The sequence below is a fragment of the Phoca vitulina genome, unplaced genomic scaffold, assembly GCF_004348235.1.
Source record: "Phoca vitulina isolate PV1807 unplaced genomic scaffold, GSC_HSeal_1.0 scaffold1, whole genome shotgun sequence".
NCBI lineage: Eukaryota > Metazoa > Chordata > Mammalia > Carnivora > Phocidae > Phoca > Phoca vitulina.
The window spans coordinates 94,210,663-94,238,057 of NW_022589704.1; the positions used below are offsets into that span (position 1 = coordinate 94,210,663).

At 42.5% G+C, this 27,395-nt stretch overlaps 1 protein-coding gene across 8 annotated transcripts in view; it reads left to right on the forward strand.

Annotated features, from left to right (window-relative positions):
* Positions 1–27,395, forward strand: part of NCKAP5 (NCK associated protein 5) — a 974,611-nt gene that overhangs the window by 151,436 nt on the left and 795,780 nt on the right. The gene's annotated exons all lie outside the window — the stretch shown is intronic.

The window sequence follows — 27,395 nt, forward strand, 5'->3', positions numbered from 1 at the left end:
GCTTGCCACCCCTCCCCCACCCTCTCACCCACACTTCCTGGTGCAGGCACGATGCATCGCACAGCTAAATCATTTCCATTTCCTTTCTTCTCATTTATCAGTGTATGTTATACTAACTGTATATATATTAGTTGCATTTCAGCAGCCTGTCTCACACTAATTTACCACCCTGTACTGTAGTTCATTATTATCAATTAATATTTATTAAGCCGCCACAGGGTTCATGGCTGGGAATTAGGCAGCATTTTCATTATTTCTGTTGCATTGCCACGTTCTATTGCCTTGGCTCAGCTTAGCCAGTATTTATGATCTTTCTGCCAGTTTTCTATTCATGTGACAGCCCTCATACTCATCCCCATTTCAGTTAATATTTCAAGAGCAAATCCAGGAGTCATTGTATTAAAACGCTTCGCTTAACACCAGATGCACTGCCTCGGTGCTGTCCCTTTCATGTACTAATTTTGCAATTCTCTCCTAACATGGAATCCCATTTGTCTGGGCTGCCCTCTACAAGCCCAAACAGTGGTTCCTCCTCGTTCCTTTACATTCCAGGCAGTTCCAGATGTTTCCTCCTCATAAATTTCACTTCCTTAACTAGGCTTAATGGATCATAATTGTCCATTTCCAAAGATGCCTCTGAGGTTTGCTTGCCTTCTGTCTTTTCAGCACCTTTTTGGTCCTTAGTCATAAGCAATTGTCTTCAGCTTGGTAGGTTTCCTAATATAATTAATTCATTGACTGCTCTCATGCACATAGATGTGTTGAGGGAAATAAAATCATTTGGTCTGATAAATTCTAGAGTCCATCTGTCAGAGCCAGCAGATAAGTAGGTTCAGGGGCCGTTGGTCTTTCTGGGAGGAGGAGCTATTCTCAGAGGCCTGCCATCCCTGGGGATGGTTCGGCCATGAAGGTTTCCAGTAATCTGATGTGAGTGGGTACAAGGCTGAGCTGGAAGTCTTTGAAGTTACCACCCAGATGTGATTGGGATGTGGCTAGTGCCGGCATTCCCACCTCCCTGTGTGGAGTTCTAGCTAGATGGCGGTGGTAGGTAGCTACTCAGAGATCTTGCGGGCCAAGTTTAGAGCTCTGCTGGTAGGCCCCTGAGGCAGATTATCTGACCTACTTCCTGTTTGGTGAGGTCTAGCACAGAGGGAATGAGGGTAGGAGAGACCCAGGTCTGATGTGGTTAGCATTTCTCATCCTCTTAGGAAGACCTGAGGAACTTTCCACAGTTTTGCCTACAAAGACCGCATCAACAATACTATTTCATTATTCACTGCATCAGTTGAAGATCTAGGAGGAAACAGATGGCATGCTCAAGCCAGGTGATGGAGGACAGTTTAATAAAAGGTCTCTTAAAAGGCAGGGTGTGATGTAGGGAACTCAACGAGGTAACAGGGCAAGGGGATGACGTGGCCATACAACCACGTGGCCAGAGGAGAGAGCCCCTTGGTAGCAAGTGTCACCTTAGGTGGAGGGATGCAGCCAACCAGTGTTGGCCCAGCAGGGAGGGGACTGGGGCATGGAAACTCCCACCTCCCCTCCCCCTCTCCAGGGCCCTCTGGAACCTCCCATTTGCTGAACCCATTTGGAAACCAGAGGAAAATGGGCCTACGGAGCACCCTGGGGTCCAGAGGAGGGTAGAGAAGGATGGAGAGTGGGTGTGTAGGGGCCAACAGAAAGCATCCAGCATGTTTATCCTATTATAATCTACAGCACGCCTAGTCTGGAATAAGAAGAAAATGCTATCCTAAGCCAGCTTAGGTTACTATTTCTCTGTTATTAGAAATAGCTTCCTATGAGTTGTTTTCTAGCCCATTCCCTTGGACTCACCAACTTGGTTTTAACTAGAACAGTATGATGTGACACCTTCACAATACAAGTTCCACATGGCCAGTGAGTGACATGGTCTTCTCTCCGAGGTCCTGATAAAAATGCCTACTGCAGGGCTACCTACATGTTGTGGGGTGGCTGGGGTACAAGGAGTATAATATAGCGGATTGATCATTGCATTAGAACTCTAAGTCTGCAGATTTGAAGTTGAGGGGAGCCCTTCAGTAGATGTGTGGCCTTCAGCAAGTTTCTTAAACTCTCCGAATCTCTGTGTCCTCAATAGTGGGGTTGCCATGAATGTAAAGGGAAATAAAGATCAAGAAAATTGTCTCACAAACTGTAGGACTCTATGCAAATGAAAAGTATTGTATTATAGCTCTGATGGCATTCCTCGCTGTTAAACTTCAGCTTTCAAAAATATAAGCAGCAGCGGCAGCTTCAGAAGGAAACACATATGAAGAGCCTACTGTGTGCAGAGCACATTTTATTTTATTTTACTTTATTTTATTCTACTCTATTTTATTTTATTTTATTTTTGCAGAGAGCATGAGTGGGGAGGGACAGAGCGAGAGAGAATCTTAAGCAGGCTCCAAGCCCAGCACGAAGCATGACGTGGGGCTCGATGTCACAACCCTGAGATCATGACCTGAGCTGAAATCAAGAGTCAGACACTTAATGGACTGAGCCACCCAGGTGCCCCCAGAGCCCTCATTTTAAAGAGTGCAGAGGAAAGAGATCGCATGTAATGTAGTAGAAAGAACACGGGCTGTTAGGAGAATCAAGGGAAGGGATTCCACTGGAGCGCACAGCCTAGTGCTTTGTGGGCCACCTCCTCCTCCAGGCTGCAAATGTGTAGAGCCGGCTGACTCGGTGACTCCAGATGGCAGTTTTCTTTGTCTGCAGATGGAAGGAGACATTCAGAAAAGATTTTTGTCTCAATGTTGGTTTGCGTATATTTGTATACGGTGTTTAAAAACCGATGGCATATACATGATGTTATCAGCCAGACATGTTCACCAGGTGTTAACTACAGGTATGTATCTGACCAAACCTTGAATTCCTTTCTTCTGAGGCCAACTGCCTCAGTTGTCCCCTGTTAATGAGCTGTACTCCAGACCTTCTTATATGGAGCGTTATATTTTTCTGGAACTTTTGGCCTCCTGCTCTCACCCTTGAAGCTTAGCCAATGTCTATTTATAACAGGCAGTTTTATTCCAAAGGCTTCCAGGAGGGCCCACAGCCTTCTAAACAAGCGTACAATAACTCCCTGTATGCAGGGTCCTGCTGGGTCCTCGGCCCCGGGCCCTGTGCCCCTGATAGAATCAGGCTGGAGACTGGGCTGCAGAGCCCTCTTTTGTTTGTCTTCTTCCTTCAGTCGCTTTGGGCTGTGCCAACCTCGAGCAGTGGGAGACTCGATTTGGGGAAGGGGCTGGAGATCATTTCCCATGTGACTCTCTCTTTACTTGGATGGAGGAAGACAGGCTTGGAGGGTTTGAAGCGGGAAAGATTTTCCACTACATAAAGAGAATGAAAGAGGAAACAGGGTCCCAGTGGCCTCTTGCCAGGCCCCAGGAATGCGCCAACCCTGGGAATTGGCCCCTGGCCAGCCTCCTCAGAGGCTGCTGACTTGGGAAAACTGGCTCTCTGGCCACTGCCAAGAATGCAGACAATGGTCTTTTAGTTATTTCACTTTTGAAAGTTAGGTTTTTGTTTTATTATCACCAAAGGTAACATTTATTGGGCACCTATGTATGCATGCCAAAAGATAAAATGCATGATTGGAAGTCAGTGTAACTTAAACCGAGCAGAAACACCAGGGTCCTCATATAATATTTACAGCCTGCTTCTAATTAAAGTCTAATCCTCTGCTTGGGCATGTTGGTACCTTAGATGTGAGCTCTGAATGGTACTGAAATTCTAGAATTAAAATTAGTTTTTAAGTGCTAAAGTGAGCTGTATTTATGTCACTTGAAAGGGCTGACATAAAGCTTATCCAATTGTCATTTACTTGAGAAAGGACTTTGAGAAAATGAAGCCCAGAACTGGTGGGTTCTGAGGAGGCAAAGAGACTGAGATCTAGCCATCGGCTCAGGATCCTGAGGATTCTGAATCCCGGAATGGAAAGAGGAGGGACCCAGCACACCTTCCCCTCAGTGTGTGATCACAGTGTGGGAAATGATGATGATGATGTTCATGAACAGTCAGATGACCTTAAATTATTCCGTGTGGTTTTTCATTCCCATCTGAATCGGTGCTATTGATTAATAATAATAACAGCAACTAACATTATATGTTTTTATATCCTGGGTGCTCAACTTAACATTTTATTTGTATTAGCTCACTGAATTTTCACAACAACTCTACAGGGAGATGCTATCCATCCCCTTATGCAGATGAAGAACCTGAGGCTTAGAAATTCAGTAACTTGTCCAAGATCACATGACTAGTAAACACCAAGGCCTGTCTGACCACAAAGCTTGTGCTGCTGTTACCCGTACCATCTCTGTGTACCTTGAACACCTTTCAGAGTCGAGAGGAACACGAGTCTCTGTGTTGGGATCAGTGACCTTTGTAGCTTCCGCTTCCTGTGCTGTTGCGGTTGCTGCTTTCCAGATGTCATGTCAACACCATAGCTCCAACAGCCATTTTTACAGTGGTTCTTCTCCAAGTAGTTTCTCTGGAGCTTTTTACTCAAATAACAGTCTGGCCTCCCTCGTGTGTAGAAACTTTCCCCTGGGCTGTGATGAGAGGTCCTACCAGGATTCTGACCGGTGGTAGAGTGGGGAAAGCTTCTCTGAAGAAGAACCTGGAAGACGTGCAGGCCCAGAGGCCCTCACAGCTCGTTTTAAGAAAGTTCTATTTATGTGAATCCAGATTTATACATAAGATGCATCAGGGCTTGCTGTTCCTCTTTCCAGAGAGATTCCTCATACAACAAAGGACTCACCAGAAGATTTTTTTTAAATAGACTTTAATGCCTTTTAAATTGAATTGCATTTTCAAAATTCAATTTGCGGTGGTAGTTTCCCATGAAGCTAAATGTCCAACATCAGGCCTTTTTTTCCCTGTGATGGAAAACAGATCACAGATGATATTTTGGGTTGAAGTGCTTTCCCCAGGAGTCCTGAAGGGCCTGGAGAGCCTGTCATCATGCATGGAGGGAGTTTCCACTCAGGGGACAAAGAGGAAAGTTACAACCAGGACTCCCAGGCTTCGACTCCTCCCTGGTGGTGTCTTTCATCCTCCTGAACTCTTAACAGTTCTGGTGGGGATGATGGATAGTGTGCTTTACAGTAAAGAATGGCTGGTGTCCTGCAGTTAATCCAGAGCAAATCAGATACCTTCAGAGCCTCCCACACTTCTCTGAAGGACTTCTGCCGGTCTACAAAATTTCTTCCCTCATTGCAAATTATATCCATTAAATGTTTACTTCTATGCATACTGTGAGGCCCAATCTTCTGAAGAGATGAAGGGAAAAGAAGAAAGAGGGAAAATTAACTCAAATGTAGACTATTGGCCTTTGGTGATGTGCTGGGCATGGCACAGATTGATCGTATCTATTTTGATGAATTCTTATATTCAAATATTTATTGTGCTTGGTTCTTCATGGAATTCTGTGGTGAACAAGACAACTGTTGTCCTTCTGTCATGGAGCTAATATTCAAATAATTCTCCCAGCAACCTGTGATGCATTTATTATAAGTCCCATTTTAGAGATGTGGAACCTGAGGCTCCAAAGGTTAAATACCCCAAGGGCGCCCGGGTGGCTCAGTTGGTTAAGTGTCTGCCTTCGGCTCAGGTCATGGTCCCAGGGTCCTGGGATTGAGGCCCGCATTGGGCTCAGCGGGAAGCCTGCTTCTCCCTCTCCCACTCCCCCTGCTTGTGTTCCCTCTCTCGCCGTGTCTCTCTCTGTCAAATAAATAAATAAAATCTTAAAAAAAAAAAAAAAAAGGTTAAATACTCCACCCCAAATCACATAAGTTTGCAGGAGTTGGCGCCGAGTTTCTGAACAAGAACCATGTCTGACCAGAGGCCAGTTTCTTGATTATTCTATTCTCTGTACTGTTTGTAACACTCAATTAAGGATCAAATCTGTATTGCTTAGTTAATAGAATACTGTCTGGAAATAACAGCAACAAAACCTTGTTTTTAAATGAGTTAACTAAGAGGAGTCTTAAGCCTAACAGGAACAGGAATAGAGTTTATCCTTTTTCCTATGCGGTTACCGGATCGCAGGGGAAAATTGGAAAAGCAAATACAGTGGTTATTAGTGAAGGCATTCAAGCCACATATTTGGTTTTCAAAGTCCTCTGCTCAGAGAGGATCCAGTTCAAGATGCCTGCCCCTGTTGATAAGCATGTTTCTGTGGGGCTCCTTTAGAAAGGAGAATGAAACCAGCTAACAGGGCGCACAGCTCTTAGCATTATAAATTAAGACCCAGATCTGCCACTGACTAGCGGTGCGCCCTCCTCAAATTCCTTTACATTTTCCTGAGCTTCTATTTCCTTCTGCACTTACAAAGGATCAAGTGCCACAGGGGCAGCAACAACAAAAAGTTTGAGAATGTGAAAACTTAAACCCCAGGAGCAAGGAGAAATGCGATAAAGCAAGAACGAGGAAATGGAGTGGGGGTTTTGACTGGGCCACAGTTCTACCCCAGTGCTCAGCAGAGGGGAACGTTGCGAGAGAGTCTATGAATCACTGGGTGAAAGAAAAAAATGAATGGTAACGGTCACTCTAATAAAGAGAAAACAGTATCATTGCTGGCACCACTGGCTTTGTTCCTTTTATGTGTCCCTACAGCCACCAAGGAAAGCTTTATCCTGGTGAGTACTGTGAATAATCCACACACACTCTTCATTAAATAACCGGAGATGGACGCCCCTGAGAGCTAGAGGGGCTCAGCCCGCTGTCAGCCACCCAGGACGGAGGTTCGCTCATCTGGACATGATGGAAGACCATTCCCGAAGCCTGCCACGATGCAGAGCGAGGGAAAGGGACCACCTCTGTCCAAGGCCCCACCTCCCACCTCTGCAGGGAGCTTCATCATTTCCCAGACACACCTGGAAGCTCACCATCCATTCTTCCACCTATCAAATTTTCACTGAGCACCTTATGTCCAAGGCACTGTGCTCCTATTAACATCTTTAAGAAATATGGCTATCTTAAAAATTCAGTGTTTTTGTCTCTGAATTTCTGCAATGCTTCCTTCAGAGCTCTGGTGGTGAGAGCCCTCACGGGGAGCCACACAGATGGAAGTCACAGAAGCTTAAAATGTGCGCTGGAGGAGTTGGGTTCAGGAGGCCTTCCCTGTTTTGGCCCTGTGTGAATATCAAGAGTATAACCTCCTTAAATAACATAGAGAGGAATGAGGATAGAGAACTGAGTCAGTCTTGAGACTGGAGTAACTAACTCTCTACAATCAGGCAAGGACTCGTTGGCCAAAGGAAAAAGAAAGACTAGAGAAATCATCAAACACACACACACACACACACACACATACACACGTCCTTTCCAATAAGTGGATCCAAATTCTTCTTTGCTCTCTCAGCCCTCAGAAAGCAGCTAGCATTTATGGGATGTTCCAGAATGAAGTGGACCAGTGGCCCATAATATCTGTGTGGTTGAGGCTTAGCAAAAGACACTGAAAGGGTAGATCATAACCTAAGCATTACATTTCCTGCTCATTTTCCAAACTAGGTAAATCTAGCACATTTGGGAAAAGGTACCCACGAACCAGATGAGGCTTTGTGCCAGTGGACTGGCAGGGCCATCATGGAGTGGTGAGATGTGGGCGAAACCCAAGGCCGGACACCAAAGAAGTGGCCATTTAGTTGTGACAAGTCCATGAGGTGAACAAAAATTTAGGGAAACCTGATGCTCCCGTGAAGCAAAGACTGCTTGCCAAATAGTGAATGTTAATGCCACTTCCTTACTGCACTTTGTGGTTTGTGTTCTTGTCACGTGGCTCAGATATTCCCCAGGGGGACTGGAAAATTATAAGGTGTACCATGGTAGTATTTCTTGAAACTAAGTATCTGAGAGAATTCATGGAAAATTGAATGGACTAAGGTTTCACACTTGAATAAGACTCACCATCATCCATGACAATGTATAAATTGATCCATTAGAAAAGTTAATAACTTAGCTGTTGTTAATAGTAACTAGTTAGATCTGAATATCAGGAGTAATCAAATCAATATTTCTGTGTTCATATTCTTTGTATACACACCTAATAAACAGACTAAATAAATAAACACAACTTTAATTCTGAGTGTAAAACTAAAATGCTTGAGCTCTATGTTCATGTTCGATGAATGAAAAAATATTTCATTAGTAAAGTTAAATTATATTTGCTGGAATCTCAGTTAAAAACCTGTCTGTGGAATATAAATTTTAGTACTTCTTTTCAGGTGAAAACCTCTAAGGAAATAATTTTTATATCTTGGTCACTAAGTTCCTTAGATTGAATCAAGAAGAGTTAATCAAGGACTCCCATAATTACACTTAGGGAGGTAGATTCATTGTATTGGTTTTTGAGTCTGGCCAACTCACCTTGATCTCAAGCTTCTATAGGAAAAGATATTTGTAGTCCTCATTGCCATGTTCCCAGCATATAATGCAATGTCCAGCACATAGTAGGGCTCAGTAAATGCCTGGGGAGTGAATTGCCGAGTGGCTGTGGGCTTCACACTCTGGTCCCAGATTTGTCACTAACTGGTTGAGACACTCTGGACAATTCTCCTTTCCCTTCTGAGCTTCAGCTTCACGTGATTGTCTTTGTAATCACAGGTTGGGGTCCCAGTGACCTTTCAAGTTCCTTGGAGCTCCATGACTCCATGACATCAAGTGTCTAGTTCAGGGTGGGAGATACCAAAGAAGGAAAAAAGAAGATTCCAGCTATCAATCTGTTCCCAGCAAAAGATGGGTTTCAGTGACTGAGCAAGCATAACAGGCCTCTCCTCTGTGTTGCATTTAAATAAGTGATAAAGGTGAAAATTTCTCATGGTGGAATTGTAGGCATCAATGAGCAGGGAAGAGAGAGATCTTATAGGGAAAGAAATTTATGTCACAAATATGTCACTCTCATAAGAAGCCTACTTGTAAAGATTCAATTCTGAGGGAAATTTAATATTGGATAATTTATACTATCTAAGAATGAGTTATTTGCTTAAATTCCTTTCAAACATTTCAAGATAGACCTTTTATAAGTCAGTTTGTAATCCTACCTTAATGTTTGGTCTTCCCACTTTGCCCAAAGCCACCCTGTCAGCTTTTCTTCTTCTAATTTTTTTTTTTTAATTTGAGTACAGTTGACACACAATGTTACATTAGTTTCAGATGAATAACATAGCTATTTGACAAGTCTATCTGTATGCTGTGCTCACCACAAGTGTAGCTCCCATCTGTCACCCTACAGCACTATTACAAACCATTGACTACGTTCCCTATGCTGTACCTTTCATCCCCATGACTTACTCATTCCATAACTGAAAGCTTGTACCTCTCATTCCCCTTCACCCATTTGCCCATCTCCCTACCTCCATTCCCTCTGGCAACAATCAGTTTGTTCTCTGTATTTATGGATCCATTTTTGCTTTTTGTTTATTCATTTTAGATTCCACATACAGGTGAAATCATATGATATTTGTCTCTGTGTGTCTGACTTATTTCATTTAACATAATACCCTCTAGGTCCATCCATGTTGTCACAAATGGCAAGATTTCATTGTTTGTGGCTGAGTAATATTCCATTGTATATTTATACCACATGCTCTTTGTCCATTCATCTATTGATGGACACCCTGTCAGACTTAAAATCAGCTTAAGGATTCTGTTTTGCCAAGGACATTATTGCCTCATTCAGGGGTGCCCATTCCATTTGACATTTTGATATTTGAGATAAATTATTGCTGTATCTGGTTTGTAGATATCCCTTCAAGTTGTACCTCAGAACTCTTCTGCCTTCCAAAATTCTGCTGCAGAAAGACATGTCACTCGACTGTCAATGGAGCAGTGTCTCCAGTCTGATAAGCATGCTCGAGTTGTAAATGATAAGGAAAAGCCTTGCCCAAAGTCACACTTCCGTGACCTTCAGAGGGGTTGAATAAATGGTAAGACCTCACTGATTTGGAAGATTTGGAATACAGTGTGTACCCGACGGGATATTTTTTATTTTTATTTTTATTTATTTATTTTTTAAAGATTTTATTTATTTATATGACAGAGAGAGGCATAGCGAGAGAGGGAACACAAGAAGGGGGAGTGGGAGAGGGAGAAGCAGGCTTCCCGCTGAGCAGGGAGCCTGACGCGGGGCTCGATCCCAGGACCCTGAGATCATGACCTGAGCTGAAGGCAGACGCCCAATGACTGAGCCGCCCAGTGCCCCCCGACTGAATATTTTTTAAAGGACTGAAGCTTAAGTCTTTCCAAATTTACATTCTAGTTGAATTAACAGCAAATAGAATTTTTCCTTCATCTGCTTTGAAAAATGAATTATCTGTCTTTAAGATTCTGGGTTTGTTTTTTTTTTTGGTCTCTTTTTCTCTTTGTTCCTTTGTCTTAAATTCCACATGTGAGTGAAAGCATATGGCATTTGTCTTTCTCTGACTTATTTCACTTAGGTGTTTGCCAGAAGGGAGGTGGGCGGGGAGAATGGGTGAAACAGGTGATGGGGATTAAGAGCACACTTATCTTGATGAGCACTGAGAAATGTATAGAATCCTGGAATCACTATGTCATACACCTGAAACTAATATAATTTTGAATGTTAATTATACTTGAGTAAAAACAAGTAGGAAAAAAAGAAATTATCTGTGGTTGGCATTGCTTTACAAATCTAAAATCAGACATCCAAGTTCTTAAAAGCAGTGTGTGTCCTTTCCCTAAGACTCGGTGTTGTTGCTGCAAGATGACTCTGCAGATTTCAGATTGAATAATTATATACTTCCAGGTAATCAAGTCCAAACTTATAAATGCTTATAGTGTTTGCTCTTCTACGTCATTGTGAATGATCAGAGAAACTCCTTAAAAAATAGCTTTTGGGTCAGAAACAAGTTGGGATCCATTCTTTACCTGTGAAAATCAAGGAATCTGCAAAATAACACTTGGGCTTTTATGTCACTTTTCCTTGGCCTTGAGTCATAGGCTGGTTTTTATGGTATGGCCTCTGATGAGGTGGCAAGTTATGTCCACCTGGCATGGATTTTATCGCATCTGAAAATGTCTTTAAGGGATTCTATCTAGCTTGTGCATTTTTAGAACCCAGAAATGATAGAGACAAAAGACTTGAGTATTTCCTTCTCTTGGGATCATAGTTAAAGTTGCAAGTTAGCTTTGTGAGTTAAATATCTCTATCACATCCAGATAATAGAAAACTTATCTTCCCAACTAAAGGCTGGTTCATTTTGCCAGTTTGGTACTGAGTTTCAAACCAAAAATAGGTCCTATTTCTTGGGTATAAGTCCTTATATGACTTTGGCCAATCTGCCTAAATTGCAAACAAAAAGATAAAGCCAGTGACATCTGGAAGCCTCAGTCCAGTACTGGAACATTATCCATAACCCCTAAGTTAGTCTTATAGAGCTTCCTTCTCCCCACAGGAAGAAAACAACCTGGATTAGAGCTCAAATAATATTGTCAGCCAGCAGGTTCCTTGAATCAAGAGGTCACTGGCCTGGACATGCTGCTAGATTTCAGAGAGGACCGAGTTATTCTTGGAGCCATAGAACAATTTTATCTGTGGAAGCTGAGATAATGAACTATCAAAGCTTATGAGATAATCATGTGAAGCTTTAGGATATGAGTGGATCAGCTTTTGAAGAAAGAGTACACACTCCTTAACCTTCTCCAGACCTTCAGGTCAGCACAGCTGAATACAAGACATAGGGTAAAACCATTTCCTTCTTTTACGGATGTCTTTGCTGCTTTTATAATTTTCTTTTTATTCTTTTATTTATAAATAAATACCTTTTACCATTTGTCCCATCTTTCCCTCACACATATTATGCTTCATTATGTGTAAGTATATATACAATAGTCCCCTTATCTGTGGTTTTGCATGTCTGTGGTCAGCTGCGTTCTGGAAGCAGATGGTCCTCCTTCTGACATATCTCCAGAAGTCCATGGTAACCTGATGCCACGTCACAATGCCTGTGTCATTCATTTTACTTTATTATAGGTATGTATGCATAGGAAAAAACATGGTCTATAGAAGGTTCAGTATTGTCTACTGTTTCAGGCATCCATAGTGGGTCTTGGTCCATATCTGCCATGGATAAGGGGTGGGGGGTGGGGGACTACTGTATCCTGAAAGGAATCCATGAACTTGTCTGGAGCCCCCACCCAGACAATTTGCTGACCGGAAGTTGGTTGCTCTTCCCTGCCAAAATATGAAACTCTGAAAACCACCACTAGTGCTTCACAATGTAAGGCATGGCTCTCAAATGCTGAGTGTTTACAAAAACAACCTTAAATTTATGGCGTATGTTGCTTATGGACTTCTTTTTTTTCTTGACAAAAAACCTGGCATGAAATTTCAAATTTCTCCATCCCTATGAGAAACTACAAGATCAGAGACGTGGAGCATTTTCAAGCTGGAAGGGGTCTTAGATATCTGAATAGATATTAAGCATAAACATAGCTCTGCGGGCTGCATTTGCTCCTTTTGAACATTCTGGTATTTGTGTTACCTGAGGTTCTTTGTATCTCTCTGAGAACACAAAGATAAAGTCCCCTGTGGTTACTTCTCCCTTATTTACCAGAGACAAAAACCTGTATCTGAAACTAGTTAGCTCTGCTTTGAACTCCTTGTTTGCCTTCTTCCCTGTTGGTCACAGTCATATATAAAATTTGGAAACGCTAAAGTTGCCCATGGAACAAACAAATCTTTTGGAAGTCTAAAGAGAATTCCACATGGTTCTCTGTGCTCAGAAATGGCCGCCGCATGTTCGCGGCTGCTTTGAAGCGGCCCCTTTCTATATAGGAAGAACGTTCTGTATGACCAGGTGATTAGTAAGAAGCATATAGAAGGAGTGTCGAGGAGGGTGGAGAGAGAATGAGCCACCGTTAGTGCTCTGTTACCTCCCAGTAATCTTCCTGATGGCTGCTCTGTGGCGGGCACTTAGGGTGAGAAACTCTGTTTGTGGGCACCTTATTCAGACCCTCAGAGCTTGCCCGTGACTGCAACTTGCACGCCACGTTCTTAGGCGGGAAGCCATAGCAACCTGCTTAATAGCAACGTTCAAAACAGCGTCCTTGTGATTAAGGCAGTATTAAGAAAACAGAGCTTCTGCCTCATTTTGGCCCGAGCTCAAAGACGATAGGCTGTGTGGTAGTAGGGCTTTTTCTTTTCTCTTAAATCAAATTTCGGCAGTCCTTTATCCTCGAATATAGATGAAGCACATCTGATATTTGGAGAATAAATGTGTGGCATCAGATTTTCTATGCTAATCTTCTGAAGTTGGCAATTGCCTCAGCTCAGTTACATGTTCTATAACCCTAGCAATCTGTAGAGTGCTCAGTTTCCATGGGAATAAGCTTGGCACGTTCATTCAGCTCTGAATCAGAATTAATTCAGGAGGTTGTGGCTGTCCTGACACTGAGGGCTAAAGGAGTCTCCTGGTAATTAGAAATATCAGCCGTGTTGCTTTATTAGACAAACACTTTCCTGGGTGTCTATTTGTTTGTTTTTCAGATGTCTAATCTTACTGTGCCTGCCTTCTGCGAGAAGTAGTTCTTTGCAAAGATAATTGGAAATTCTTCTGTTTTTTCACTTATTTGAATTCATCATAAGAACTTTGATATTTGCCCCTTCTCTTAAACTGGTCAAGTTTTCCCAGATAGGTGCAGACTTGTAATCCTAAAGCAATAATTCTCCAATTTGAGACTACAGCGAAATTATGTAGAAGGCTCATAAACAGATGACTGGTCCCATCCCCAGAGTTTCCAATTCAGCTGGTCTGGGTGGGACTATTAATTTGCATTTCTAACAAGTTCCCAGGTGATGCTGATGCTGATGGTGGGGGGGCACACCTTGGAAACCATAAGCCTTGTCAAAAGAACTGTGAAGCTCAGAAAGCATTTTTTGGATCCTTGCTACCTGCTTAGTTAGTGCTGTCCTAAATTTCATCAGATGTATCTACTATTTTGATTACTTGTGAATTACATGCAAAAGCAAGAGGAATAGACAGTGAGTCACATGAGCAGTCAAGGAAAGAGAGGTGAACATGGGCTGGAGGGCTCAGGGTGGGCTTGGGAGAAGACACTGGGCCGTGACTGACCACAAAGCATGTGAAAATGCAATTTTCATAAAGCAGGTAATCTTTAGTCAGAAATTAACAAGTAGCCTAGACTTGGGTTCAAGAGGTGCCCCATGTATCACCCACAAGTTCACCCCTTTCCCGGATGAGCAAGATTTCTACTTTTACAAAGCTTCCTTCTGCTGTAATTAATCAGGGATTCGACAAGGCTGTTTTGTTAGGTGAGTAATGTCAGCTTGTCTATAAATAATATCACAAAGTTAGCCTTGTTTGCTGATATCCTCTCCGAAAGCGTTTTTTTTTTAAAGATTTTATTTATTTGAGAGAGAGAGTGAGAGAGAGAGCACAAGAGGGGGGAGCAGGAGAGGGAGAAGCAGACTTCCTGTTGAGCAGGGAGCCCGATGCAGGACTCGATCCTGGGACTCCAGGATCATGACCTGAGCCGAAGGCAGTCGCTAAACCAACTGAGCCACCCAGGCGCCCCTGAAAGCGTTTTGTGTTAGATACATTTTGATGGAAATACTGGTTAAAAAAAAAAAAAACATTTTGGAACTTTGAATATCGTTGGATTTTATACACACTCCTGGTTTTAATGAACTTCTGAATAAACAAATGATCTGTCAAAGCAAGTGGGTTATTTAATTTAGATCTTGAGACATCAAGACATTATATGAGGCAGGCATAAAATTTTGCCTGAGAGTAACCAGCAAGGAAATGCTTTACTGTTTGCTTATGTGAAATGTAAATGTTCAGCTGGTGATTCTACCCTGGTCTACTATTTAACTACCCAGATGAGTTGGTGGATTTATTCCTAGGTGTAACTAATTAGGCCCCTACCATGCCCATGCCTCTGGATTGAATCCTTCTGCATCGTCCTTTTGTTCAAGACTTGGGAAGTCTTTCTATGCACAGGTAACTCCAGACCTTCAGAAGCAGGCTGTCACGAAATAGCAGCTGGAATCACTGACAGAGCCGCTTTGGCACTGGACTTGACAAATTTCAGATGAGTCTAAGTCCTAATTGTTCTTGGCAGGTGACAGCTGGTAATCAGCTCATTCTGAGTGTGTTAATCTGTGCACACGTTGCTTGGTCAAGTCCCCTGTCAACTGCACTCTAAGAGTTGGTATGTTTCTGGTCTGCACACATATCCAGTCCTTGACGGCTGGGAGACAAGGCATCTGATCGAAGAACTCTGCCAAAGATTGTATTTTCCATTTCTGCTTTCAAATACAGTAATTGGGTATTTGTTCTTTCCTTCTCACAGACCAGTAGCCTTGTCTGGGTATGGTAGGATGTGTTTTCTATCCCTTCAATCTCCTAAGTGGTGTTGCAGTACACTTGGTTTTCTTTTTTAAGTGCTCAAGCGGCTGTTTTCTGGCATCTGGGAAATCAGCAACTAAATTATTCACTGGAAGAATGGAAGGGCAGGTCTGAGAGACAGTGATGAATTTATTTATTCAGTCAGCAACAATTTAGTGAGCATTGGTTGTGTGTTAAGAACTGTGCTCAGTGTCTGTGTCTTTCTATAGATGAAATGCAGTCTTTAACTTTGGGGAGAGGTAAGTAAGCAAGTAATTTTTAACCTAGTGTTGTGGTTGCTAACAGAGAGAGAATGTGCTGGGGCAATGCGGAGTCAGTTGGTTGGAGGTCTGCCTGATGGATTTGGGGAAACTGATTGGAGGTTTAGACTGGATTCAAACCTTGGGTAGGTTTAAAAGCAGAGAGGAAATTGGCGAGCAGATGACCGAGGGAAGGACACTTTGGACAAAGAACCATAAAAGAAAAGACAAAATAGTAAGGGTGAACTAGGGCAAGTGGGTGAGCAGAGCTGGGAGGCAGAGTTAACAGAGGAGAGGCCGAACGTGAGGCTGGAGAGGGTGACAGGGGCCAGACCACGAAGGGCCCTAGATTCTGTGCTAGGGAACTGGGTTTTCCAATACAGTGGCATATAATTGGGATTGCCTTTTAGAATCACACCTGGGATGGAAGTATGGAAAATGGATTGAAGGGGTGCATGACTTGAGGCATAAATTTTGGTTAGGAAGTATTTCTGTTAGTTTAGGGAAAACCCAAGAAAAAGTCATGCTAAGGTCATCGCAGTGGAAACTCAGAGAAGAAGGTTATAATGAGAGACAGAAGTAAGAAATTTTAGCGAACAAGAAGTGGGGTAAGGGAAAAGCCCTAGGGGCCAGGTTTGGGGCAAGGAAAGAATTAGGCTCTATAAGCACATTTGTTGGTAAGTCTGGCTTTTTGTCTGTTGAAGGTGGACAGTTAAGGTGCAATGAAGAATCAGTGTCAAGTTGCAGAGGCAAATGTATGTCTCTCTAATGGTAAAAAGAAATGGAAAGGGGCCCTATAGGGGCCTCTTACTCCCCACACCAGAGGAAGGGTATTATGCGTTATGGTCTGTGGCATTATCTATGAGCAAAAAGGCCAGCCAAAGAATGCATGTCCACATAGAACAAGCCACAGAACTGCCAACCTATTCTTATAAAGCCATCCTTCCCCAGTAGAATGAATTCTGGGGTAAGGAAGAACAACCTGACCTCCCTCTCTTTGCTTTCTTGCTTCCCAGAAAGTGAGCGGACAGGTCTTCAGGTGGAGCATAGGGAGCTGGCTGGGCTTAGACCGTCCAGATCCTCCCTTTTGTCACTGTCTTTCTGTCTTGGTCGCATCATTTCTTCAGTCCACTCACTTTTCTTTCTTTAGATGGCACTGCCCATTTTGATTTATTACTCATCTCTGTGCTGTAAGCAAATAGGAAAGTCAGCTACAGAAAATAATTAGTGGAAAGTTTTAATTGTGTCAAGGGATGATGACCTAACACCAGCTGCAGTGTAACTACAGGATCAAATGCACTAAAAACCCACAGGAAACTCCAAAACCAGATTCTCATCCACTCATTCATTTTTGCTTAATACTTATTGAGCACTTGCTATGTGCCAGGCACCATCAGTAAACAAAAATGGATGAAATTCTTTGCTCTCATGGCACCCGTAGATTGGGTTTACAAAGTATTTCGGTAATGTTCATACTGTCACAGGATTTTCTAAACTCCCTGAAGTCATGGTGAGGATAATGTGACAGTCTTGAACAAGAAGAGTATGGAGAAATTTGGTCCTTGGCTAATGGTAATTGTTGCTTTTAGGTACTTTTTCTTTTCCCATGCTCAGACTAGTTTTTTCTGCCCTACGGACCTGTATCAGCATTCATGCCTGCCTTCTTCTTTGACTGCTTTACATCTGTCCACAGCACATTGAAGCGTATCAGTAAAATGTAAATCCTTTCAAGGTCAGCGTACCATTTAGAATTGCAAAAAGTTGCTAGACATGTCTACTAGGGCACGGTGACCTTCCCTAACTACACTGCCACTTGGTGAGATATTTATGACATCACATGACTGCTTCAGGTAGAAGATGAAATAAATACAAAGCAGTTTGTCAGACTTGCCAGTACAGAGACCGTTAATGACCTTAACCTTGGAAAGAAACACATGGGATTCTGATAACCATGAGCAGAGTCACATGTACCTTAAACACTGGCTCTCTGCTGTGACTTTTGTTCTGGGCAACAGCAAGGTGGCTCTGACCACACCCTGGTCTTCTAGTCCAGGAAGGACTTGTCAGAGAGAGGTACTCAGTCTATGATTCCTTTTTAAAGGAATTGTGGATTCACATGACTGGATTTTATTTTAAATCAACAAGAGTTAAGAGTCCTGAACCAGAAGTTTAGATCAGGAAATGCTTTCTTCTTTCCATATATTATCTCAGGGGTTACGTCTAACACCCTTGCGAGATTGGTATGATCATTCCTAGCCATTGTTCTTGGTCATATAACTAGTTAGTGATGGAACCTGTAAAGGAATCTATCCCTGATGATTCCAAATACCGTGCTCTGGGGAGCATGATATGCTACCTTCAAGGACCATTGATAGGGAGCATACTGTGTTAAAGGTCCTTGGAACATAACTGAAAATCAAAGGCATAGCCACTTTCCATACGAACCTACACATCTGCTGACAGCAATTCCCATTACTGCGCACTTTTTGTGGACTATACCCTCTTTACAACCATATAATAAGGTAGGTATTGGCACTATCATCCCACTTATGGCGGAGGTTGAGAAATTAGTTTACAAAGAATGTGTGGTGGGCTGGAATAGTTCACATCTTTCCTGACCCCCAAGCCCTCTCCAGAAAAGACAAGGGCCTACATATAAAAAACGAGATCTAGCAGCCGGCACTGGTGGAGCAGGTCTTAGGCTGAGCAGTAGAGTCAGAATAGGAGTTGGGTCACAGAAGGGAACGAGCATCCTGGCCTGGAGTAACTGGGAAGGCCTTACGAAAAGCCTTCAGGAGAATGGGAGTTCCAGGGGGAAAGTGACATAGAGAAAAACTGGAAAAAATAGTTCTACAATAAATATGCACGGGAAAGATTTAAACACATTTACAAAAAAACATGTGAAACTTTCACAGGGCTTTATAAATAGACATAAAGAAATTACAAATCCATATGTGGCAAACGATGTGCTGAACTCCTTACCTAACTGGCCCTAGCTACAGATGGAAGTAATTCCATTGCCTCTTGTTTCTATCTTCACCCGGCCTTAGCTGTGTTTGGTCATCTGGAGGCCCCTTAAACTATGGCTTTAGCTGTATTGGTCATCTGGAAGCCCCTTAAACTATGCTCACATCTGAGCTAAGGCTTGTTATTCTTCCATCTCATGTCAAAACTCCTTGCCTCACTTTATAGGGACCTTTGCTCAGTATTAGACTTATTACTTGTATTACTCATGAATGCAGTTACCTATGTGTTTATTGTCCATCTCTCAGGCAGGTGGCAAATTATAGAGGAGCAGCCCCTTATTATCATTTCTCTGGTGCCTTCACAGGGCCTGATGTCCTAAAAGTCCAATATTTGTTGAATAAATTAATGCATGAGTTCATAAATGTATGAATGAATATTGAACTAGGTGGATATAAAATCTTAGGTGAATGTGAGATGAGTTTGAGAATCTGTCATGCTCTCTGTCTCTCAAAATCAAATTCCACTCTTTTCCCATTTCCCCAGGTTAGTGTTTCCCCTTAAGTTTCTTTTGATCCTTTTGGGAAAGTAAGCAGGCCTACTTTAGACCTTTTCTTCAGGAAAACCCATAGCTCTTTTTTTTTTTTTTTTTAAGATTTTATTTATTTATTTGAGAGGCTGAGACAGAGCATGAGCAAGGGGGAGGGGCAGAGGGAGAGGGAGAAGCAGACTCCTCGTTGAGCAGGAAGCCCAGCACGGGGCTTGATCCCAGGACCCTGAGATCATGACCTGAGCCAAAGGCAGATGCTTAACCGACTGAGCCACCCAGGTGCCCCAAAAGTCATAGCTCTTAAGAGAAATCATAAAACAGATGATAAACTCAGTGAATACAAAGCAAACAGCTAGAGCTTGTGTCCACAAAGAAGATTTGGCTAAAAAGGAACATATTCCTGGAATGAGGCACCAAAAAAACCTTGTAGTCAGCTGTGTCAGTTCTGTTTGCCTGGGTCTGACTGGTTATGTCCAGCAGTATTAAAAGTGCTTGCTTAATGGGGCGCCTGGGTGGCTCAGTCGTTAAGCGTCTGCCTTCGGCTCAGGTCATGGTCCCAGGGTCCTGGGATCGAGCCCCGCATCAGCGGGCGGGAAGCCTGCTTCTCCCTCTCCCTCTCCCCCTGCTTGTGATCCCTTTCTCGCTGTGTCTCTGTCAAATAAATACATAAAATCTTTAAAAAAAAAAAAAAGTGCTTGCTTAATGCTGAAGGATGATACATAAGGTGCCTCTTTCTCCCTGTGTCCTCACTTGACTTCCCGTCTGAGCAAACCCTAGTCTCTTGGCTCTAGACCTTGTCTTCATTATGCTGACAGTGCAGAACACTGTGCCATAGAGATAGTGTTTTGAATTTTTGGTGGGATTTTTTTTTTTTTTTTTGCCTTTGGCCATTGCCATTCTTCCTCTTGCTTACTTGGCTCCATTTGCTTAGTGATGCTCTCAGATTCAATCACAACCTTGGTGATTCTCTTGCACTGTTACACACACACACCATTATTGCCATGGGCAGATCTTAATGGCTCACTGAGTGGACCTGAGAAATCTAAAATCAGTGTTGACAGGATTCACTTGTGTTGCTTTCTGGACTAGCATAGAATCTCCTGAGAATATGTGCTCCCTTAGGGCTCTAGAGAAACTGGCATCACTTTAAGTACTCTCCAAGGCCCATTCTTGGGCTGGCTGGGGATACATCCTAAAGAAACTCCACTCAGGAAATGGTGTAAGGGCCACTGCAACACCTGGCTTGTACCCAGATCCAGGGTTTTAGTCAGTGATGCTGGGCAGAGGGAGTTTGTCACGAGTGCTCCTAACTTGGACATCAGGGAAACTGTTAGGTCACAAAGGACCTAATTGCCAAGGGAAGTCCTTGACCTTTTGCGGGACTGGTACCCTGTCTCCGAGAGCCCCTGGCTCCTATTTTGCCAGCATCCTGAGCCTATTTTCTCCCAACGTCCTCCATAGCTGCCTTTACCTAGCACCCCAGAAATCTTCCTTTGGAGCCTGGCCAGTTTTCCATGTGAAATCAAAACCGTAGGTTTAAAGAGTTGATTATGACAATTTCCATCAGATTGAATCTCTGGGTTTCTGGGTGTTTTGTTTTCTGTGGCAGGTCCTTAGGCATATCATTGCTACCATGTCCATTTCAAATTGAAGACTCCAGTGTCTGGAAGCTAGATATTTAGACAGATTTACTTAGTGCCCAGCAAAAAAAAAAAAAACATGTGTTGAATGTGATTTTATTGGGCTGAGATATTTAGGTCATTTGGGATCTACTTTAAAATACAGACAAATAATTAATTACATGGGCAAATAGAGTTTTAAGTAAACATTGTATATAGTTTCTTCCTGCTTTAAAATTCTATGATTCTATTTTTCTATAAGAAGGCCATATCAATGTGTAAGAAGTAAAAACTACTAGGAAATATAGTTCTATCAAAGCCTTGCTTTCATACGGGAACTCTCATGAATCCTTCTGGATGGGTGATTGTCTATACTCCCAACTCTGCTAAGAAAGATCCCCTGTGTAACACCATTTTTCAGTTTTATCTCCATGAATATTAACTAGTGTTTCAGAGTGTTCTCTCAGTTAAGATGATCTATCCTGTGGGGGCCTTTTCAGATGTTCTAACCCTATGTCTACAGAAAAGACTAACATTAAAGCTAAGGTCTTAGTTTCAGATAAGCACATAGGACTATAGTTTGCATTTATCATTGGCTGATTTCTCAGCATAATTCAACCACAGCAGAACCAGAGGAAATGCTCCATCTTGTGAGATTGTGAAAACAGAGACATGCTGTGTCTTTTCTCTTGATGACATGGCAAGGGGGGGGGGGTGAGTGTAAGGGAAACACTCTGTGTATCTATGCTGGATGTAAAACTTTACCCCGTGGAACTCCAACTATACAACTGGAGTCCCATTTTTTAAAAGATTTATTTATTTGAGAGAGAGAGAGAGAGAGAAAATGAGCACGGGGAGGGGCAGAGGGAGAGGGAGAAGCAGGCTCCCAGCTGAGCAGGCAGCCCCACGTAGGGCTCAATCCCAGGACCCTGGGATCACAACCTGAGTGGAAGGCAGACGCTTAACTGACTGAGCCACCCAGCGCCCCATGGACTCCCATTTTTCAGTGTTTAGATTTACTTACAAAGCAGTTCACATTAGGAACATTTGGGCTGATTTTTGCCTGCTTGGTAAAGCTTTAGTCAATGTATGATCCACTGCTGCTTGACCATCCCATGCTAGAAGGTTCTTTGTTTTATTTTGTTTTCATCAAAGATAATAGGGTGATTCAGAAGATCAAGGGACATTTTTCCAAACTAAGTAAGCAAAACACTCCATGAAAATAATGTTAACGAATAATAACCTGTGATGTATATTGAGTGCCTACTTTGCATCATGGACTTTGTTAACTGCATTTAAAACTCGTAACTTCATTTCTGTCTCCAGTTTTAGATTTTAAGAAAAAAAAATGACAGTTGAAAATCAGGAAGGTATTGATTTAGCAAAGGTCATGGATCTGCACTCAGCAGAATTGAGAACGCAGGTCTGTCTGACTTCAGTACCTGGGCTCTTTACTTGTTATGCTCCTGCTCTCTGCCTGCTCAGTACCTATTATATGGCTTCCGGTCAGAGTCTGTGCATTCTGCTGTCCTGACTTCGTGAGCCTTGGGAAGGAAACTTCAAGGCCCCATGGAAGACCAGAGGGAATTTTGTGCTTGTGGATCTCTGAGAATCAGACCGTGTGGCTCCCTGGGTGCTGCTGCTGTAGCATAGGGGGTGGGGGAGGACCACTTACTATCCATTAAGCAGCCTCTTAGGAGGGGGGAAAGAAGTGGCCATGAACCTGGGTCTGCTTCAGCTTGCCTCATCTTCAGGGGACTGGAAGTTAAATCTTTGGAGGGTAAACCCACTGTTTCTCCCAACGCCTCTGCTGTCCAGTAGCCCACATTCATACCATATACCATTTTCAGAATTAGAGGGGATTTTTAGAGGATGACTAGCTCTATTTCCTCCACCCTCTGCCCATTTTAGGAAAGAAGCCTAGAGATATTTAGAGGCATGCCCAAGAAAGCATGGCTAATTAGCTGCGGAGCTAACAAACATTTTGATTTTTAGAATTCCCACCACAGTGCCCTTTTCACACCACCGTACCACCTCTCAGCGGCAACCTTTCAAATCCTGTTCTTTCTTTCTTGCCTTCCTGCTTATTTTTCAAGTTCTCATTGTTTAAAAGTATCTCTTCCCTGTGCTCTCTGCTCCTAAGTTTTCCCCATTTTCCCTTCCTTGTGTCTAGGACTCTTCCTGTGCTATTGTTGAATGCATATTAATGTTGAATAATGTCCATTCCTATAGCCAGTGCTACTTTGTATTTTCTTTGTGGTGGGGAGGGAAGTATGAAAGAAATTCGGGCTATGAACAGCTGTTACTGAATCCTCCAAACAGGAAAGTGCTCTGGGCTATTTTTAAGCCTGGCTTTCAAAGATGCAGGACTGGGTGCAGCCTTTAACCCCTGCAGGATGGCTGGACTGTGTTTTCCAGGGTGCAGTTCAGAAAAGCTGTAGTTATTGTTTCTTCTAGGGCTCATGTCCCCCAAAGAGGGCCCTAGCCAATGACTGCCCTCGGGCAGAAGTGTGGGAAGACTGAATCGCAGGAAGTGCAATGACCTGTTGAAGGAACTGTTTAGCTACATCACACCATTGGCTTTTTGCATAATTGCTGCAAGGACAAGATATTTTAAAAAGTTCACTACCGGGGCGCCTGGGTGGCTCAGTCGGTTAAGCATCTGCCTTGGGCTCAGGTTATGATCCCAGGGTCTTGGGATCGATTGAGTCCTGTGTTGGGCTCCCTGATCAGCAAGGAGTCTGCTTCTCCCTCTTCCTCTGCTCCTCCCCCCTACTTGTGCTCTTTCTCTCTTTCAAATAAATAAATAAAATCTTAAAAAAAAAAGTTCACTACTCATTCTGTCATAGAATCAAAAATTCTGATAACCTAATGAGGTCAGTTCAGCTGCCTGAACCAGAGCTCTGTCATTCCCATGTTTTGAATGCCGACCCACCTGTAATCTCCAGTTCTGTTTCAGACTATGTTGAAGAGCTTTCATACTTTAAAGATTTTATTTATTTATTTGAGAGAGAGAGAGAGAAAGAGAGAGCATGAGCAGGGAGAGAGGCAGAGGGAGAAGCAGACTCCCAGCTGAACAAGGAGCCCAACACAGGGCTGGATCCCAGGACCCTGAGATATGACCTGAGCCAAAGGCAGACGCTTAACTGACCGAGCCGCCCAGGTGCCATGGAGCTTTCGTACTTTAAGTAGCAAATCAACATATAAGGGATTGCTAAGAATGGTACCTCAGGTGACAGAATAATTATTTGTCACCGTGGTCACATGGCCCAGCTTCACATTGTTGGAGTTTGAGTTTCCATCTCAAAAGAATAATGGGGGCACCTGGGTGGCTCAGTCGGTTAAGTGTCCGGCTCTCGATCTCAGCTCAGGTCTTGATCTTGGGGTCGAGAGTTAGAGCCCTGTGTTTTCCTCCACATTGGGCATGGAGCCTACTTAAAGATAAATTAATAAATAAAATAAAGAATAATGAAAATGAGGGTGATGTTTCTACTGACAACAATAATAGTGAAAGATTTCAGAGGTGTCTTACCTAAAAACTTTTTTCTTTAAAAACAAACACACAAAGCATGTGATATTTACCTGCTTTGGCATTTCCAGTATATTCACTGGAAACTCGGCTTCTGAGAAAGCATACAGGAGACTTTTAGAGGACAAAAAGAAACTAGTTATACTCTGTTCTCTTCCACGTAATCCAGCTATGTATTTTCTTCCATGTACTCTGTTCTTTTTGTGACTTTGTGACTACCAGTGTCCACATAACTGTCCTTTTGTATAGACACAATTTTTTGGTCTGTGTGAGTGCACACACATGTAGGTGTATGCAAACACATATACATGTGTGAATGTTTTCCAACTACCTACATGATTTTGAAGTGATTCATTCTACCCGTAGTTTTCTTCTTTCAGATGGGCAGGTGATATCGTGCATCGTCCCATCTGCCTTAGAGACTTGTTAGGTATATCATTTGTGCCAACTGACCTGAAAGCAACCTGGAAAGTTACATTACAAGCTGCCCCAGTAAAAAGTAGTAGTAGCCTATTAATGGAGTTTTTTGATAGTAAGCTAAGCCCCCACCCAATATTCAGCAAAGAAGATACCACAAAAGATGTTTTCCATTACTGGTGATAAACTTGACCAAGCTATCTAAATGTTGTTGGGTTCCTTTACATTCAGCTCATGATTGGGGGGAGAGCCAATGTTAATAGTTTATTTTGTGGCCATGGGACACTCTTTCTAAGTAAAGCTAATGGGCCAAAATTTATGACTTTCACCTTGTCACTAGTGCGTAGCCAAGTGATAATGCTGATGCTGGGGCCACATCACCTTAGCCTCTAAAGTTTCGAGATACTACTGGTTTTCTTGGAAGTTGTTTATGTAGTCCTGCAAGCAAGCATGGTCAAAGATGACCTCATAAATATGGTTATCTAGAAGCTACCAAAATCTCATAAGATTGATCAGTTCCACGCTAATGGGTGAACCCGTCCATTTGGAGAGTTCTTGGAACACACCAGCCATCTGCCTTTCCACACTTGAGTGATTTAGATGGCCAGGTGTACTGTCTAAAGGAGAGAAGATTGCAGCCTAAGTGGTTCCTTCGGGCTCCTTCAGCATCTTTCTTTTTTTCCACAGAGATGATATCAGTATAATTACATATTTATTGTGTGTTCCTTATTTGTCTGTTTTCCTTATGACCATAAGTTATTTGTGGTCAGGGAACATGTTTGTCTTATTCCCTACTTTAACCCAACACACAGCCCGCTGAAACTTATTAAAGGCAACTGAACACATCCATGAGGAAATAAATGAATGATAGAATGATAGACACACACAACAGCAAGCCAGGAACAGTCCAATTTCTTCATTTTGCAGATGAAGAAACTAAAACATGAGGTTATTAATGATTGGCCTAATTTGCACATTCTGTTAGTGGCCACAGTGGGACTCCTGTCTAAATTTCCTGACTCAGTCTATGGTTCTCTTAATTGTACCATGCTCCTGTTGAGATTATAATCCATCCTTCTGTGTTATTTTAAGTGCAGCTCTTTGGATGTAGGGATTAAATCAGGGAGGGATAGAAAATCCTCTGCACTGGGGATCAAGACATGCTGGCTTGGTAGCAGCATGAGGTGGTCCAAAAGAAGGATTTACTCAGTATCGAGATATTGAAACACCAGCAGTGAACTTTCCCTGCCTTGAAATTCCTAGAAGCAAATCACAACCACATCAAGACAGAGACTAAGCCAGATGGTCTCTCCTGGTCCTTTCCAGCTTTCTGACTCATTCCTGATGATTCAGCCAGGATGGAAATAACTTCCCATCTTCCCTGCAGGCTGGTCCTCATGCTTTTTGAGGTGTAGTTCTGACTAAAGAATGATCAGAACTACAGCAATAAAGAATCAGGATACTGGCAGGCAAATCTACCATTTGAAGTTCTCATTACACTTTTCAAAGGGCATTTCCAAATGGAGAGTTTGAACGAAATAATTGCCAAATGATTTCCCATCCAGGCTTTTCTTCCAAAATATAAATCCAAAGGAAATTAATATAATAAAATTATAATCACAGGCACTAAAATTTTAACTGCTAAGGCAATATTTAATGTTCAGACTCTAGACTCTAGCCATGGTTTGCAAACCTGGCTGAATGTCAGAATCACCAGGGAAACTTGGTCCTACCTGCCAGAGATTCTGCTTCAGTAGTTTTAGGGTGGGACCCTGGAATCATCCTTTTTATTAAAGCCCCATGGGTGAGTCTAACGATGGGCTACATTTAGAAACCACCATTCTAGAAAAATCTCAAGAAACTTTCCAAATGGCAAGTTCTATTTTTGAACTCATTGTTCAAAAGCAACGTCATTGTCCTGATTCTATTTTAGGAGATACAAGGCAAATTTCTTTGTAAGATATTAACAAAATTCTCAAAAATTATAATCTTCAGCAAAACGCTGGGATTTTTCCTAGCTTTTTTTTTTTCTTTTATAAATCCAACAGAGTGTAAGACACACATACCCCATGAAGTAGGGGGGAATCTTGGACTCATTTGCAAGTTTCTTAGTCAGTGGATTTTTATGATCTCCTTGGCATTTGGTCAGCTAGACGTAGACGGCTCCTGTATAGCGAGAGTGCTGGGGGCCAAGGAGTTTCAACTTGGTTTCAACAATTCTTTAGTGTAGTTTATGTAAAATATTAACTTATGAGATAAACTCTCACATCTGGAGAAATCATGACAGTAAAAGATACAGCAGATTAAGAATTAACAAGGACCAGATGCACTATAATAATGTGGGTTTTTTCTTTATAATTTCAGATGCAGATTTTTGAAAAATGGCTATTCTTCAGGGCTATACTTGTGTATTTGAAGCCACTTAGTAATTAGAACAATAGATAATACAGGAAGGAAGGAACAAACTAAGGAAGGAAGAAAGATTATAGGTGGGTAGGTGGGTAAGTAGGTAGATAGATAGATGGATAGATGAATGGATGATAGATACACTGACCTTTGTAGGAATCTAACCCATTTATTTGAAGTAGCAATACAGAGCTATGAGATTTGGTGGATAAACAGTATTCTGGAAAACCAAGAGATGTGAGTTTGAATCTTGCATCT